The following is a 16,679-nucleotide window of genomic DNA, read 5'->3' as shown; positions in this document are numbered from 1 at the left end:
AGGCATGGTTCTCCTCACTTCTCAGTGACTTGGCATCCCGGAGCCCCCAGAATGTTAGAATCAAAGAGCCTCACGGATCATCCAGTCCAACTCCTCATTGATGACATAGGGAAATAGAGGCCCTGAGAGGCCAAGATGGATACTCCTCCCGTGCCAGGCACCTCAAGGAGCCCTGTAGCATCTAGGTCACTTGGCAGTGCCTGCATTGGCAAGCTCTTGGGTCTCTTCTATTCTCCTCTTTGTAGTAGTTAGGGTTCCCCAGAGAAACAGAACCAGTAGGATGGATATGATGGAGGCTGCCAAGTCTAAAATCTGCAGAGCTGATGTCCCAGTTTGAATTCCAAGGCCAGCTCACTGCTCTAGAACTAGGATGAGCTGATGTTCCAGTTCAAAGGCCCTATAGCAGGAGAATTCTCCCTTGCGCAGGGGAAGGTCAACTTTTTATTCTATCCAGGCCTTCAACTGATTGGATGAGGCCCACCACAATAGGGAGAGCAATTTGCTTTACTCAGTCCAGTGATTTATTTATTTATTTATTTTTCTGCATCTTTATTTATTTACTTTCTAGCAAGTTTAAATCCTTGAGAAGTACAGCATCATATGGGTTCTGTGGCCAATGGATTTAGCAGGAAAGTTGCTTTGGAATTTGGCATGAACCATGACACTGTTTCCATGAGCAGGAGTTATTTTTCCCCAGCTTACTCTGGTTTTGTTCATTCTGCCACAAGGAGTCACTGTGTTGTTTTTTGCTTTGTACCCATAAGCACATCTCTTGCCTAGACAGAGTTCAGTGTCATCTCGAGTATAAACACCTTCAATTTTAAGAAAAGTTATGTGCTCCCTCTGGTTCCAGAGACCCCGCTTATAGCCAGAAAAAATGGTCTCGGACTACAGCCTTCCAGACATATTTGTTGTTTTAAGAGTCCTGTTCCCAGGAGGCCTCCACAGGCTCCAAGACGGCAGAAGGAAAAAGGCCAGTATAGTGATTTAAATGTTAATTTCATCGAAAAACACCATCTCAGAAACACCCAGAATAATGTTTGACCAAATACCTGGGCACCTCATGGCCCAGTCATGTTGATACATAAAATTAACGATCATACTCATGAAAGTCAAAAATCTCTCAGGAGTTAAGCAAGTAGGGGTGGGTCTATGAGGTGGATACTTGAAACACAAAGGAATTTGGAGAGAGGTGATTTGAACTTTTTAAAAAAAATTAAATATTTCTGGGGTGCCTGGGTGGTACAGTCGGTTGAGCTTCTGACTCTTGATTTTAGTGTAGGTCATGATCCCAGGGTCATGGGATCAAGCCCCTCATGGGCTCTGCACTGAGCAGGGAGCCTGCTTGGATTCTCTTTCTCCCTCTCTCTGCCCCTCCCCTACTGCATGCATGCATGCTCTCTCTCTGTTTCAAAATAAATAAACTTAAGAAAATAATAAAAATAAATATTTCTAAGTGAGATTTTCCATTTAAAATGGAACTTGGTTAGTACTTCCCTTTCCCACCCACCTCCATATTGTTGATAATACAATGATGAAAACAAACACACAAAGACTAAGGTAGACAGAAACTTATTCTCCAAATCTGAGAGGGCACTCAATGAATGATAAGACAAGTAAAGTAAAAAAAAACCTTCTCAGGTTCATCTCAGGAAACACAGAGTTACTGAAAACAGACAAGAAGTCCCTTCAAACTTCCCCCATCATCCGATCCTTGAAAAACCTATAGTCACATGAGAATAGTGAGGGTTGCTTTTGGGGGCGGCCACAATTTCAGCATCAACCCTACAGGATACCATCTTCCCACTTAATTCATGCCTGGAGTCTCAAAGAAAACAGCCTTGTAAATCTCAAGGGAGAGTAAAGCAAAGTGAGATATGATTTACACCCACCAGATTATGGGAAAGAGCTTGACAGTACTGGGTACTGGGGGAGGATATGACCTCACCAATAACTTTCACACCTCGAAGGTTAATAGTGAATTCTCTGTCATCTTCCAGACTTACCAATAGCTCTTGAATGTTTCCTCCTCTTGGAAAGACTTCCTTCATCTGACTTCTAGGAAACCACACATCCAGGTTTCCCCTGCGGGAGGCTGCTTCTCAGTCTTCTTTTCTGACTCATCTCCCCTGACTTATTACCACCGACATGCCCCAGGGTCCACTCCTTGGACCTTTTTCCCTCACTCTCCACACTGAGTTGATCTCTTTGGTCTCAATTTAGAGTTAACACCATCTAGCTGCTAATAGCTCCCAAGTTTATATCCAGACCCAAACTTATCCCTAGACCCTCCAGCTTGGATTTCCAATGGCCAACTCAACATCTCTACCTGGATATCTAAGAGTAGTCTCCAACTTCTAAAGTCCAAAACGGACATGCCAATCATCCCCCAGACTGTGCTACCCTCCCTTTCTCAGTAAATGGCAACTCCATCTTCTGGTGACTTGGGCCAGAGACCTCAGACTCGATTTGGACTTCTTATAACAGATCATGTTTGCTCTCCTTCCCACAATATTCCAGATCTGATTTCTTCTCTCCACCTTCATTGAGACCACACAGGTCCAAGCTGCCATCTTCTCTTGCTTGGAACATAGCCACAACCTATGATTTAGCCTCCTTCCTTCTACCCTGGTCTCCCTACAACCTGTCAGCCACATACTCCTTGAGTGGTCCTCCTAAAACAGAAGTCAGATCATGGCACTGTTTTGCTCAAAGCCCACCATGCTTGTCATTTTTCACTCAAAGCAAAAGTCAAGGTCTTTATAATCACTTACAAGGTCACTGCAACTGGCTCTCTTACCTCTTTAACTTTACCTCCTACTTCTCCCCCTCACTCACTCACTTATCACATGGGTGCCTCTGCTGTACTCTGAAGCCTCCAGGCACTCCTATCCTAGGATCTTTACTCTTGCAGGCCCCCAGATACCCATGTGGCACACTATCTCACCTCCTTCAAGTCTTTGCTCAGTATCACCTTCTCAATGGGGCCCTGACCACCCTACCTCACCTCCTCACTCCCCCTACTCTGCCTTGTTTCTCTTTACAGCATTTCTCACTTTCAAATGTAATATGTAATGTCTTTATTTATCATGTTGATTGTCTCTCTCCCCCACTCACATTGTTGGGAAGAATTTCAGTCAGGACTGGAACATAGGCACGGAAAAGGAAGACAAAGCAGAAGCCAGGATTTCAGCTGTAAGACCAGCCCTGTGAAGTCCCCACAGCTACCACCACTGAGTCCCGAATGTGCCATTTGTGCAGTTGGCAATAGGCCTTGGCCACTGCTGCTGGCCCTACTCAGCCTGGAAACTCAGTATGGCCACCATCAATGGCCAGAAGTAGATTTTTTAAGGTTCTTCCTTCTTTACCTCAATAGACCCTATCCAAGGCAGCTCTGTTGACTTGGCTGAATCTAGGCCCTAGCAGCAAGGGAGGTCAGGAAAGCAAGCATTAGCACACTCAATGCCAAACATGGAAAGGGGGTTCAGACACTGAGCAGCCAAGAAAAATGTCTACCACATGGGGGTATACCAGGCCATGAAAGAAGCCCAAAGGTTTCCAGAAAGTTGGAATTGTACAATCTTCTCTTATCATAATCTAATAAACCATAGCTGTCTGGTTGAACAGACCAAATTCAAGAGTATGGAATTGTTTTCTGAAAAGAAGTTGATTCTTTCTCCCTGCTATCCCTTCAAATTGGTTCTGTATAGATTATTTCTTCTCCAATCCTTGGATGAAATCTCTGGTGTTCCCACGTTTCCAGTCATCCTTGGATAAAACAAACAAGCCAAGAAAAGCCTCACCTTTAGTCACAAAAACTGTCTTATCTTTTTCAGTAAGGAAAATGTGCCCTATCTTCAGTTAAAGCTTCTCCCCTTCCTTGCTCTGGCCAGTCAGGGCTGGGACACCTCTGGTAGGGGAGGTGGCATAGAGCACCTCTGTCATATTTCCCCTCCTCCAGCCTCCCCCACCCCTAGCCTCTCAGCCCAGGGCTACTGACCCCTTCAGGTGGGTCCCGGAGGCAGCCAGTGTCAGGGGCAATTGCACAATCTGATGTGGCTGGTGCTGCTAGGGTTAGTGTTTGTGTTCCCTGGCACTTTTGTGGGTTTCACAGAAATCTCCCCACCTGGGACCCTGCAGTTATAATCTCCAGGACAGATAAAACTTGTCTCTGTCTGGTAACTTAGATATCCAACTAATTCCAACTGACCCCAACCCCGATCCCTGGGCTGTCTAGAGGTCCCTTTCCCTCACATTATCTTTGTTGGGTTCATCAACCCTCCAAGTGGACTTCTGGGGCAAAGTCCTTATCAAGATGGCCCAGGTCCAGCCTCCCCGTGTGACCCACTGTAGGTCCATGAGAAAATGTATTCATCTTTGATCCCTTGGCAGAAGTGTGACTCATTCTCTATGCAGTCTTCTTTCTTTCTGCCCCCTCAAGTGGATGGCCTTGGCCTCAGGCCTTTGAATTTTCCAGTAGTCAGTCATTCCTAGACCACTGTTCCCAGACTCTACGAGACACATATGAAGATGAGAGGGAAGCATTCCCAGCCTCTCCCAGGTGAGGGAAGGGTAAAGGCCTCCAACAACTTTCTCAGAGAAATGTTCTCCCACAGACTCTTCACTGTCAACCCTTTTATAAACTTGAGGTGGATATGGGGTTAAGATGGTAAAACTCGGTTTCCAGATTCTTCCTTAGCAAGACCTATAGAGATGGTCTGGCTTTTCACTTCAGAATGTGGGGTTTCATTCCCAGGTTTGGGGGCTTCAGCCAAATTGATAGGGAGTCCCTATTACTATTTATTTATTTATTTATTTATTTATTTATTTATTTATTGAAGAGAGAAGAAGAGAGAAAGAGAATCTTAAGCAGGCTCCATGCCCAGTGTGGAGCCCAGTGCTGGGCTCGATTCCAAGACCATGAGATCATGACCTGAGCCGAAATCAAGAGTCTGACATTCAACTAACTGAGCCACCCAGGCACCCCACAAAGGATTTAATAATTTCAAATTAGAAATTTTGAATAGAAAAAAAATTAGAAATAAGGTATATTCCATATAAGGAAATAAGAAAAATGAAAATATATATTAAAAATTACAGTTAATTATGTTGTCCTCAGAGAAAATTTAATTATATATTTTAAAAAGAAACAATAAAAATTAGCCATCTAAGCATTTAACTCAAGAAGTCAGGGAAAAAAAGCAGCAAAATAAATGTGAAAAATAATAAGAAGAAAGCAATAAAGATTAAAATAAAACTGAACACATTCAGGAACAAGAACCCAATAGAGGGATTAATAAAACCCAGAGCGGTTTCTTCCAAAAGTCCAGTAAATTATACATACTTCAGGAAAAAGTAATCAAGATAAAAAAGGGAAAACAGAAAATGTGGCATTAAAGTTTGGAAGGGTGACAGAACCAGATACTTACGAGATTTTGCAGTTATAAGAGGACATTATGCTATGCTAGGTATGTGTGATATGTATTTATCTATGCTAAATATCTTTAAAACTGGGAGAAATTGATAATTTTGTAAGAAAATATAAGTTCACAAAGTTAACTGAAGAAAGAAAATAAAAAACTATGGAAAGAGACAACACAATTATTAAGGAACCATTACCAAATAAGGTCAAGAGCTCACACTGTTTTATGAGCAAATTTCTTTAAACCTTTGAGAAACAAATAATTCCCATGCTATTTAAACAGTTCCAGACCAAAGATAAATATGGAAATCTTCCCAACCCTTTGTACAAACCCAGCATATCCCTGAGTCCCAAGCCTAATGGAAGTGTCACAATACAGCATGCTTGCCCACAGATTTTTTAAAATCCTAAATAAGGCAATAGCAAATAAAATTCAGAAGTATATTAAAATGATAATGGGGCACCTGGGTGGCTCAGTCGGTTAGGCGTCCTACTTCGGCTCAGGTCATGATCTCGCGGTTTGTGAGTTCGAGCCCCTCGTTGGGCTCTGTGCTGACAGCTCAGAGCCTGGAGCCTCCTTCAGATTCTGTGTCTCCTTCTCTCTCTCTGCCCCTCTCCTGCTCACACTCTGTCTCTCTCTCCTTCAAAAATAAATGAACATTAAAAAAAATGATAATACACCTTATCAAATAAGGTTTATTTCAAGAAGTTAAGAATGGTTCGATATAAATCTATTTATATGATTCCTTACATTAATAGGCCAAATGAGACATATCATATGATTATCTTGAAAATGAAACAACAACAACAACAAAAAAAACACAATCCAACCTTAATTCCAAATTCTGAATAAACTTGGAATAGAAAGACATTGCCTTAACTGAGTATCTCCTATCAAAAGCCAATAACACACCCAAAGTGAAAGACACATCCCCGTTGTGGGCAGGAACAAGACGTGAATGCCTGTGATTACCACTCTCATTTGACAGAGAATAGCTGAGTGATTCTTAAACAAAGGGAATGAATAGCACAAAAAAGGAATCAAAGATAATATTTGCACGTGATATAATTTTCTAGCTTGAAAATCCAAAGGCATCAACTAGAATATTCAGTAAGGTGATCAGTTACAAAATAAAAAAACAAGAATCAGTCACTCAATACATTGGCAATAAAATGGGAGAAAACCCAGAGGATAAAAAGAGTCCATTCACAATAGTAGCGAAAATATAAATGACCCAGAAATTAATGTAACAAGAAATTTATGTGACAAAGACGACAATGCTTTACTGAGACATGTAAAGACAACCTGAATAAATGGAAGGGTAAATCTACAGCCCTTTGTCTATGGCCACACAGGCTGAACATTCACAACTCCAACGTTAATGGTGCCCTGTGGGGTTGTGCAGTTTGGTGGCCTTGGACATCTCATATTCCTGAGTGGAAGGATTCAGTAATGTGAAGTTATCAGTTTTCCCCAAATGGATTTGCAAATTTAATAAGATGCCAGTTAAAATCCAGCAGGACATTTGAAAACTTGGCAAAATGATTTTGAAGTTCATAAAAGTGCAAGGATAGTTACGAATGTTTTGAAAAGAAATAGTAAATGAGGAGACTTTTACTACCAGGCATTAAAACATATTCCAAAGTCACAATAAAGAAAACAGGGAGGTACTGGTAAAGAAATTTGATACATTCACCTCAATGGAACGGAGTAGAGAGTGTACAAACATGTCAATCTTAGGTGACAATTTAGTATATGATAAAGGTAACCATTTAAACACATAATGTTGGGAGTTGGAGAAAATGGATCACACTAAAGTGGTGTGAGGACTACCAGCTAACCATTTAGAAAAATAGAAACTTTTTTTGTAATAACAGAGACCAAAATAAATTTCATCAGTAGACTAAATCTAAATGGAAAACATGAAATGACAAGAAAATATAGGTGGGCATTTACATTTTCCTAGCAGTAGTTTAGGACTCTTATTCAAGACAATATCTTTATTAGTTTAGCGATGAATAAATCATCAATTATTTTTGTGGTGTGTTAGGAAAAAACATACAGAACTCCTAAATATTCCTAATTTATAGTTTTCTATACAAATAGAGCAAAAGTCCTGTTGAAGCTCTCATGAAAGAGCAGGTTATAAAGAGAAATGTAATTTTATTTTATTTATTTATAAATGTTTATTTATTTATTTTCAGAAAGAAAGTGAGGGAGAGAGGGTCAGAGAGAGAGGGAGAGAGAATCTTAAGCAGACTCCACGCTGTAAGCACAGAGCCCAACATGGGGTTCAGTCCCATGAACCATGAGATCATGACCTGAGCCAAAATCAAGAGTCAGACACTTAACAGACTGAGCCACCCAGGTCCCCAGTGTAACTTTATTTTAGAGAACCATACAGAACTTTTAAAATATCAGCTTCACTGAGGAATAATTTACACATGATCAAATTTAGCAATTTTATTTGTATGTTTTTAATTGAAATTTTTATTGAGATAATTGTACATTCACATGTAGTTGTAACAAACATTACAGAGAGATCCCATGTAAACTTTACCCAGCTCCCCCCAATGATAACACTGCATACAGTATCACAACCTAGATATTTACATTGATAACATCCACTGATCTTATTCATATCTCCCATTTTAGTTGTACTCATTTGTAGGTGTGTATTTAGTTCTATATAATGTTATTCCATGAGTAGGGTGGTGTATCCACCACCACAGTCAAGATACCGAACAGTTGCATCACCACAAAGACCCCCTCATGGTGCTCTTGTGTAACTACACCCTATCTCCCCCACACATACAATTTAATAAGTTTTGACAAACACATGCAGTTGTGCGATCATCTCCACAATTAGAACAGAAATCATTTCCATCACCCCAAAATGTTCTCCCTTGACTTTTTTTCAGTCAATTCCTTCCTTCTGTTTTCTATTCCTGTAGTTTTACCTTTTCTAGAATTTCATAGAAATTCAATCAGCATAAGGTTTTTGAGAGCTATCCATGTTGTTGAAAATATCAGTAGTTCATTCCTTTTATTGCTGCATAGTATCCCATCGCAGGGATACGTCACATTTTGTTTATCCCTTCATCCGTCTATAGACATTTGGATTGTTTCCAGTTCTTTATTATTATGAACAAAGCTGTGAATATTCAAGTCTTCATCTGAGTGTTTTCATTTCTCCTGGGTGAATACCTAAGAGTGGGATTGCCGGGTCATATGGCAAGCATATGTTTTATTTTGGATAGTTGCTAAAGTTTTAGTTTCTCTTCTTCAAAGTTCAATCTGGTATTAATACCATCACGTGTTTTTTTCATTTCAGATACTATATTTCACATTTCCAGAAATTCCACTTGCGTCTAAAATTTTTTAAACTTCCATTTCTTTCCTCATCATGGTCACATTTTTCTCTACCTTCTGAACCCTGTGGATTGTGATAGCTATTTAATGTTCTTTGCTAAATATACCATTCTCTATCATTTCTCGGTTTGTTTCTAGTGATTAGTTTTCCATCTGGTGACGAGTCACATTTTCCTACTTCTTTGCCTATTTGTTAATTTTTTATTGGATGTTGGACATTATAAATTTTACATTGTTGATTGCTGGATTTTGTTGTATTCCTTTAAATACCATTGGATTTTGTTCTGGAGCACACATCGGTTAGATCCTTTTGAGATTTACAGAGCACCCCCTGATCTAGGGTTAATTTTGCTTCACTGTTAAATCATTACCTTTCTGAAGACCCTATTCAATGCCTCATGTTTTAAGGATGTCTATCCACTCTGGCTGGTGGGAACATGAAGAACGCCCAGCCCCATGTGAGCTCCAGGAAGTATTCTGGAACCATTCCCTTGCCTGGAAACAGCCATCTTTGCTTAGGACTTGAAAGCATAACATGAAAGGCAGAAACTGTTAAGGAAAAGAGTTATAGATCTGATAACATAAAAATTTGAAGCCTCTCTCTTTGGTTTCCTCTTGAATTCACTTCAATTCAGCTGTGTTTCTCATTAATTTGAATGCCAGTTGGTAGAGGGAGAATATCGATGGGCTCTGGGTCTGGAGCCAGCCCTGCCGCTCACCATGCAACCAGAGGGGAAATTCTCCTTCCTGGGCTTCAGTCTTCTGATCTGGAGAAAGGACGGGTGCTCCCTGAGGCACTTTCAGCCTCAATACAATACCCTCTAGGCAGGCAGTACCAGTTTTCTTGCTCACCTCTCTGCCTCCAGCTCCACCTCAAAGCAGCCTTCTTATTCCTATTTCCCTTTTTAAATATAATTTAGTTTTTATTTGATTTATGGACTTGGTCCCAGTCACTGAACTTCATTTGGCTTAGACGGCTTATTGATTTTCAATAACGGTGGAGCAGAAGAATAAAGAGATGACAGCAGCACTTGGCTGCAGACCCAGGGCTGGCCGAGAGAGGCAGGAATTAATCATCTCCAGGGTGATCACTCAGGCTGTCCCTGGCAGGACAGCGACCTAGGAAGCTCGGCCAGCCTAGGACAGCCCAGCAAGCCACACAGTGATTGTCTGCCTCTGATAACATGAGCTCACCAGACTTCTCTGCCTGAGTTCTAATTCTAGCACCACCTGATGTAAATCAGTTACACATCCAGCGTCCTCATCTCCACTGAGCGGACGCTGAAAGAGTTCCTGAGGCTAGCTAGAGAAAGCTGTACCATTTGGATCAACAGGGAGGAGAAGATGATTATGTACAAACGTGCCAACATGAAACAAATGGATGGAAAGATAAATAGATGATGAAAGGTGAGGGGATGCAGATGTGCTGGGTATGCTTGTTGATTTTGGCGTGGCTTCTCTTGGCTGCCTGCAGCAGCTGAAAACAGCAAGTCTGATCTATTTCTACCTCCCTAAAGAAATGAAAAAAAAAAAAAAAAAAAGCTTTCTTTTGTCTCTGTCTCTGGTCCTTTGCATAGGCTGTTTTCTGCACCATGTTCCAGCCCTCTCTTTGTGTGGCCAACTCCTGCTTCTTCTCCCTCACGTCTCAGCTTAGTTGCTACCTCCTCCAGGAAGTCTTTCCTGATTCCCCCCACCCCTAGTTACCCCCACCCTTATGCTACCCAGGTTCTGTGTTGACCCTGCTAGGACATTCATCACACTGTACTACAACAGTTATTTGGACAATGTCAGAGTTCATTGTTATAGCAATAGCAATGGTCTGTTTTCTTGATCTCCTACTTAATTCCCAGCTCCGTGAGGGCAGTTACTGTGCCTATTTATTCATCCAATGTCCTGGTATATAAGGGATAATAAATATTCGCTGAATGGATGAAAGCTAAAAAGAATGATTTTCAAAGTTACACAGTGATTCACAGAATACTTATTGACAATTAATTACATATTAACATTGTGGGTAGGTGTTGAAGTCTGTTAATTCCTTTATTTAATCCTCTCTACAAGTCTTTATTTTTGTAATGTTTATTTATGTATTTTGAGAGAGAGAGAAGGGGACAGTGGCAGAGAAAGAAGGAGAGAGAGAATCCCAAGCAGGCTCCATGCTGTCAGCACAGAACCTGAGGAGGGGCTCAATCTAACGAATTGTGAGATCATGACCTGAGTGGAAATGAAGAGATGCCCAACCAACTGAGCCATCCAGGTGCCCCTCTACAACTCTTTAACTGTATGCATAATAAAACACTCAGATGGCTAAAATTAACAACTCAGGATACTACAGATGCTGGCAAGGATGTGGAGAAACGGGAACCCTCTTGCACTGTTGGTGGGAATGCAAACTGGTGCAGCCGCTCTGGAAAACAGTGTGGAGGTTCCTCAAAAAATTAAAAATAGATCTACCCTATTACCCAGCAATAGCACTGCTAGGAATTTACCCAAGGGATACAGGAGTGCTGATGCATAGGGGCACTTGTACCCCAATGTTTATAGCAACACTTTCAACAATAGCCAAATTGTGAAAACAGCCTAAATGTCCATCAACTGATGAATGGATAAAGATGTGGTTTATATATACAATGGAATACTACTTGGCAAAGAGAAAGAATGAAATCATGCCATTTGCAGCAACGTGGATGGAACTGGAAGGTATTATGCTGAGTGAAATAAGTCAGTCAGAGAAAGACAGGTATCATATGTTTTCAATCACATATGGATTTTGAGAAACTTAACAGAAGACCATGGGGGAAGATAAGGGGAAAAAAATAGTTACAAACAGAGAGGGAGGGAGGCAAAGCAAACGACTCTTAAGTACAGAGAACAAACTGAGGGTTGATGGGGGGGAGGGGAAAATGGGTGATGGGCATTGAGGAGGGCACTTGTTGGGATGAGCACTGGCTGTTGTATGCAAGCGATGAACCATGGGAATCTACCCTCAAAACCAAGAGCACACTTTACACACTGTATGTTAGCCAATTTGACAATAAATTATATGAAAAAAATAAAAATAAAAAAATAATAAAACACTCAGAGAGGTAAGGTGACCAGCCCAAGGTCACACAGCCAGAATCTGGCTAGGCCAGTTTAGAACCTGGGTCTCTTGATTCCTAATTCCAGTTCTGCCCCTTTCCTACTAAGGGAACTCAACTGGTCCCTTCTCTTCCAAGGACCCCATAGTATGCTCCTCTGTGTGATGAGTGGGTTGAACCAGACCAGTAGTTCTTAACCTTTGAGAACTGATGAAAGCTATGAATTGTAACCCCAGGGAAGGGCACATATGCCCTGAAAAAATTACACGCAATTTCATGGGTTCATAGACCCCCATAAAACCTAGCTTCATCTTCAGATTAAGAACCCGGAGTTCACCGATCACGAAGACCTTGCCAACCCTCTCAGCCTGCACTGCCTATGGTTCACCCACTGACATTGGTTTTATGAAGTGGCAAAATTCTTTCATTCGTTTTTCAATGAAAAACCCCACCTCTCCTCCCAAGCCGGCTGGCAGCAGTTCCTCCCTGCCGTGAGACCCCATTAGCCCCCAAACCCCAGGGCCCTGCCAGACTGCAGCTGTCACACTGAGTTCTGGTCCTGATTTATTCTCCATGGTGTCTCTCTGGATGAGAAGTTGTGCATAACAGTAGGACTCAGCCCCCGGTAGAAGAAATGGCCAAGTTCAACCCTTAACAAATAAAACCACTGCCGTTCAGTAATTCCCATGGTTCATAAAAAATGTGATTTCCTTGCTGCAGCAAATGTGGAGGGCGGGAGATGTAAAGACGCTCCCACTTCGGTCTAAGGAAGGAACCAGAACCGTAACAGTATAAATCAGTGAGATAGATAACCTTCTCCTCTATTCATTATCTGGGCAGGCCAGAGCTAATGTGTTTATTTTTTAAATCCCCTGTTATCAGCCCTTCCTCCTCAAGGATGGCTGTACTATCTTTGTCTGAAATCCACCAGGAACACTACAGCAGAGAAACAACTTTCAGTTTCTGAAGATTATACCAATTCTCCAGGATCTCACATGCCAAGCCAAGAATTTTGCCTACAGGCCAGTGAGTCTGTAGGGGCATCCAGGGTGGGCAGACCCCTGCTGAAGGCGCTGGTGAGGGTAATGGCACCAGTCTTTTGTGTTAGAAACATCATTTTGGGTGTGCATGGGGATCCTTTGGAGGGGCTGGTACAGATGAGGGGTTGTGGAGAGAAGCCTGGTGCAGTCAGGAGAGAGGTCTCCTGTTATTCCTTTTCCTCCTCTTCTTCCCACAATGGGGATGACACAATGTCCATTAAAACTATATGCAGATAGGATGGTCTGCCATCCTGAAGAGGGAGTGTCCAGGAGATGTAAGTGGAAGCTGTTGGGTGGGGCTTATTGGAAGAGTCTTCTTGGGGCCCTTTGGCCCTTCTTCACATCTTTCTTTCTATCTAGAATGCAGATGGGATGGCTGGCACTATAGCTGCCTTCATGCAAGCATGAGGGAAAGGCCAAGAGAAGCACAGAGACATCAGCTCTGACATGCTGGAGCTGCTGAGTCAATGTCAGATGCTGCCTGCTTCTGGACTCATCATGTGAGAAAAATCCCTGCAGGGCATCAAATGGAGAAGTTAAATAGGTAGATGGATAAGTCTGGAGCTGAAGCGTCAAGGGTGCATTACATGGGAGTGGGTGAGATAGTTCAGGGAGTAGATAACTGCTTGCTTGCTTGCTTGCTTGCTTGATTGATTGATAAGAAAGATGGTCCTGGAGAACACCAACCTTCAAGGAAGAGGCTGGAGAAAAGGAACAGCCAGAGAGAGAAGGCACTTGGAACATGTAGAGTCTTGGGAACCAAGGGAGGTCAGAGACGTTGGAAGTGATGAGTGGTCAACAGTACATGTGACAGAGAGGGCCAGTGGCTGACAGCAGAGAAGGGGACTTGGTGGCCATCGTGACAAGAGCTGAAGAGACAACATTGATTACTCCATCCTGAAAATTCCATCTGGCATCCAGAATGCCCATCTGCCCAAGGGGTCCTACAGACCCTCGCTGTAGGACTGTTGGCACCTCGCAGGCTTGCAGCTCCCAGGAGTCCACACAGACAACAAGACAATGGACAGAGAATACTTCCTTCCTGACACGGTGACCGGGAGATACTTTGGACATGATTACTGTACACGCGCTTTCTCCCTGTTCCCAGCCTGTGCTCAGATGCGCTTGATCTTGTTAGATTTGATTCTTCTTTGCTCAAAGGGCATGCAGATAGGTGTTCAATACCAGCTCTGCCTCGTGCCCTGTAGGCCCCAGGCAATTCACTCGACAAGTTGAAGGCAGAACAGAGGCTAGAGCTCAGGTCTTCCGATTACAAATCCATCAGGCCTCTAAACCCACGCGTGGAACATTTCCTAGGTGTGGCTTTTAACAAATGTATTGGAGGGTTGGCATGCTGCCAATGTTTTGCTGGCTAGGGGTAGGTACTGGGATATTTTTTTGCAAATTGGGCACTCCGTCATGTAGAAAAACATCTTTTTAGGGGGTAAAACATCTGGAGTTATATTGCATGAAAAGAAACTGAAGGCCAGGTTACACTCTTAGTACACAGCTCTCTGGGTTTTAATGATGCTCAAAGATTCAGAATGTTCAGCAAATCTGTTTGTTGTTGCTCTGACTTTCAATGTTTCCCTGGGGAGGTGCTGCTAGTTTTTTCTGTCTTGTTTAACCCAGTAGGATTCTTAGGGAAGGATGTGTCTCCCCGAGCTTGAACAATATCCCCATGAAAGTTCCAGATCTCAGAAATTCTAAGTCACAAAAACAAGCTTCTAAAAATAGAGATTGCCTGGCAAGAACACAGGTCTTGTCATACTCAACCCAGCCCCACAGGCAGATACCAGGCTTGAAGGTGTTAGTATATGGGGCTTCTGCTCAAGGGCATAACTGTAATCAGAAAATCTAGCAATGAGTAGAAGACTGGACACAGAATAAGGATGTGATAAAAGGTGGAGCTTTGTAAGGCTATGAAAGATTGGGCAGAGTGCCCAGAGACTTACAAAGTGCTGGTCTTGGAGTTGGAAACCCAAATTCTAGTTCTGACTTGCCACTGATTGTCTGTATGCGTTTAGTGAGCCCTTTCCCCTCTCTGGGCTTTAGTTTTTGCATCTATAAAATAAGGATGGTAAATTCCAAAGCCTAACTACTTCAGAGTTGCTGTTGAAAACCGTATAGATGTGAAGCATCACCCCATATAAAAGGACTGTCCTCTGGTGATGGGGCTCTGCTTAAGCACGTCCAGACAGCCTGGCGTGCTCTATGAGCAGCTGTGGAAGATTCTTCCAAGCAGAAGCATGTGTTTTCCTCTGAAAAGGGCTCTTATTGAGGCCATTTATGTGAGTGCTTACAAGGATTGTATGGGTCACTCACTAGCACCTGAAGTTAAGCTGGGAACCAGCCCCTTCCCTTGTCTCATCGACATAAGACTGAATCTCAGAAACCCAAGTGTGCAAGACAGACACTTTAGCTGCAAGTGCTATAACTGATGGCCTCTCTTTGGTGGGATTAAATCTACCAAAGCAAGACAACAGATCTGGTGGTGGGCTTATGTCCAGAGAAATTGACCTCATCTTCACTATCACCCAGTCCGGTGATTGCAGATGCTTCTGTGAGCAGGGGGACAAGCCAGTCTCCTGTGTTTAGAAAACATCTTGCCCCTTGGGAACTTCTGAATCTTGTGTGTGCATGTATGTGTATGTGCATGTGCATGAGTGTGCATCTGTGGGGTGTGCATTTTGTGTCTATGTGCATGTTCATGAAGGCATGTGTGCGTGCTTATATGGGTGTGTATGTGTAAATGTTTGCATCCATGTGTATTTATGTCCATGCACATACATGAACTTGTGTTTGCGTGTATATGCATGTGAGTGTGTGTTTGCCCAAGTGTATGTACTTACTGTCAAAAGGAGGGAGGTTTGTTCAATTGCACCAGGACCAGGGGGATGATTTAATAAGCCCTGGGTCTCCTTGTCCAACATGCTGAGCTATGGAAATGGCAAAGCCTTTCCAAACCTGAAAGACAGATTAGTTCATTTTCAGGTTTTGCCGTGAATTGGTGGTTCCTGGGATGGCTAATGGCTCAGAGCGGCAGCATTTGCATCCAGCAGTGTCAGAGTGGCTGTGGGATTAGTGGCTAGGGGGTGATTTAGGATAGCTATTTGGAAACATCTACCATTTTCCAATAATGCTTGAGAAATTGCCTCTCCTGAGAAATTTCACGAGGGCCTCGAACAGTGATGAAGGAGGCCAGGGAAAATGCAGATTCCTCTTGTCTGAGCAGCACAGCTGCAGGCATATCCCAGATACCTGATATCCCAGATACCTCTAGGCAGATCGGCTGCATCGATTGCACTGTTGACCGTCTGGGCCTGCACACGTGCTCGTCTCCCTGCACCTCCCTGGGGTCACCCCCCGACATCTATCTGATGAAATTAGTATTTGAAATACAATAAAGTGATTAGTTCACTTGACTGTGACAAACATATTTAATCTTCACCGATCGATAATGTCAGAAAACCAGCACCATTAGTTAAATTATCCCCTGGACTCAGAGAAGCAAACAGCCTAATTGAAGAAGGCAAACACCCAAGGCCTCCTTTTAGCCCAGGCACTTCCCACCTTGCGAGTATGGAGGGCTCTGATTTGAACCATAGCCATAACCTGATTTCTCTTCAGTATCACTGTCTGGACCCATCTGGGCCTCAGTTTCCCCATCTGTCAGCATAGTGCAGAGATGGGGAAAGGAGAGACTCTGGTGCAATGATCTGTTCAGATCAGTACCACTAACTAGCTGACCATGGACAAGTGCC

General features: G+C 42.7%; 1 protein-coding gene and 1 pseudogene across 2 annotated transcripts in view; both read right to left on the bottom strand.

The window, feature by feature from the left end:
* Positions 1-16,679, bottom strand: part of ALDH1B1 (aldehyde dehydrogenase 1 family member B1) — a 241,008-nt gene that overhangs the window by 66,850 nt on the left and 157,479 nt on the right. The window contains exon 3 of one of the 2 annotated variants that reach the window (XM_086683547.1): positions 5,887-6,063. The exons of the other annotated variant lie outside the window; for it this stretch is intronic. The gene's annotated coding sequence lies outside the window, so the exon portion shown is untranslated. The remainder of the gene's footprint in view (positions 1-5,886; positions 6,064-16,679) is intronic. 2 annotated transcript variants of the gene reach the window in all.
* LOC147574921 (large ribosomal subunit protein eL33 pseudogene) lies at positions 307-906 on the bottom strand (annotated as a pseudogene).

This window comes from Puma concolor, chromosome D4 (genome assembly GCF_028749965.1).
Source record: "Puma concolor isolate L17-30 chromosome D4, mPumCon1.1.hap2, whole genome shotgun sequence".
Classification (NCBI taxonomy): Eukaryota; Metazoa; Chordata; class Mammalia; order Carnivora; family Felidae; genus Puma; species Puma concolor.
This window is presented reverse-complemented; position numbering and strand designations above follow the sequence as displayed.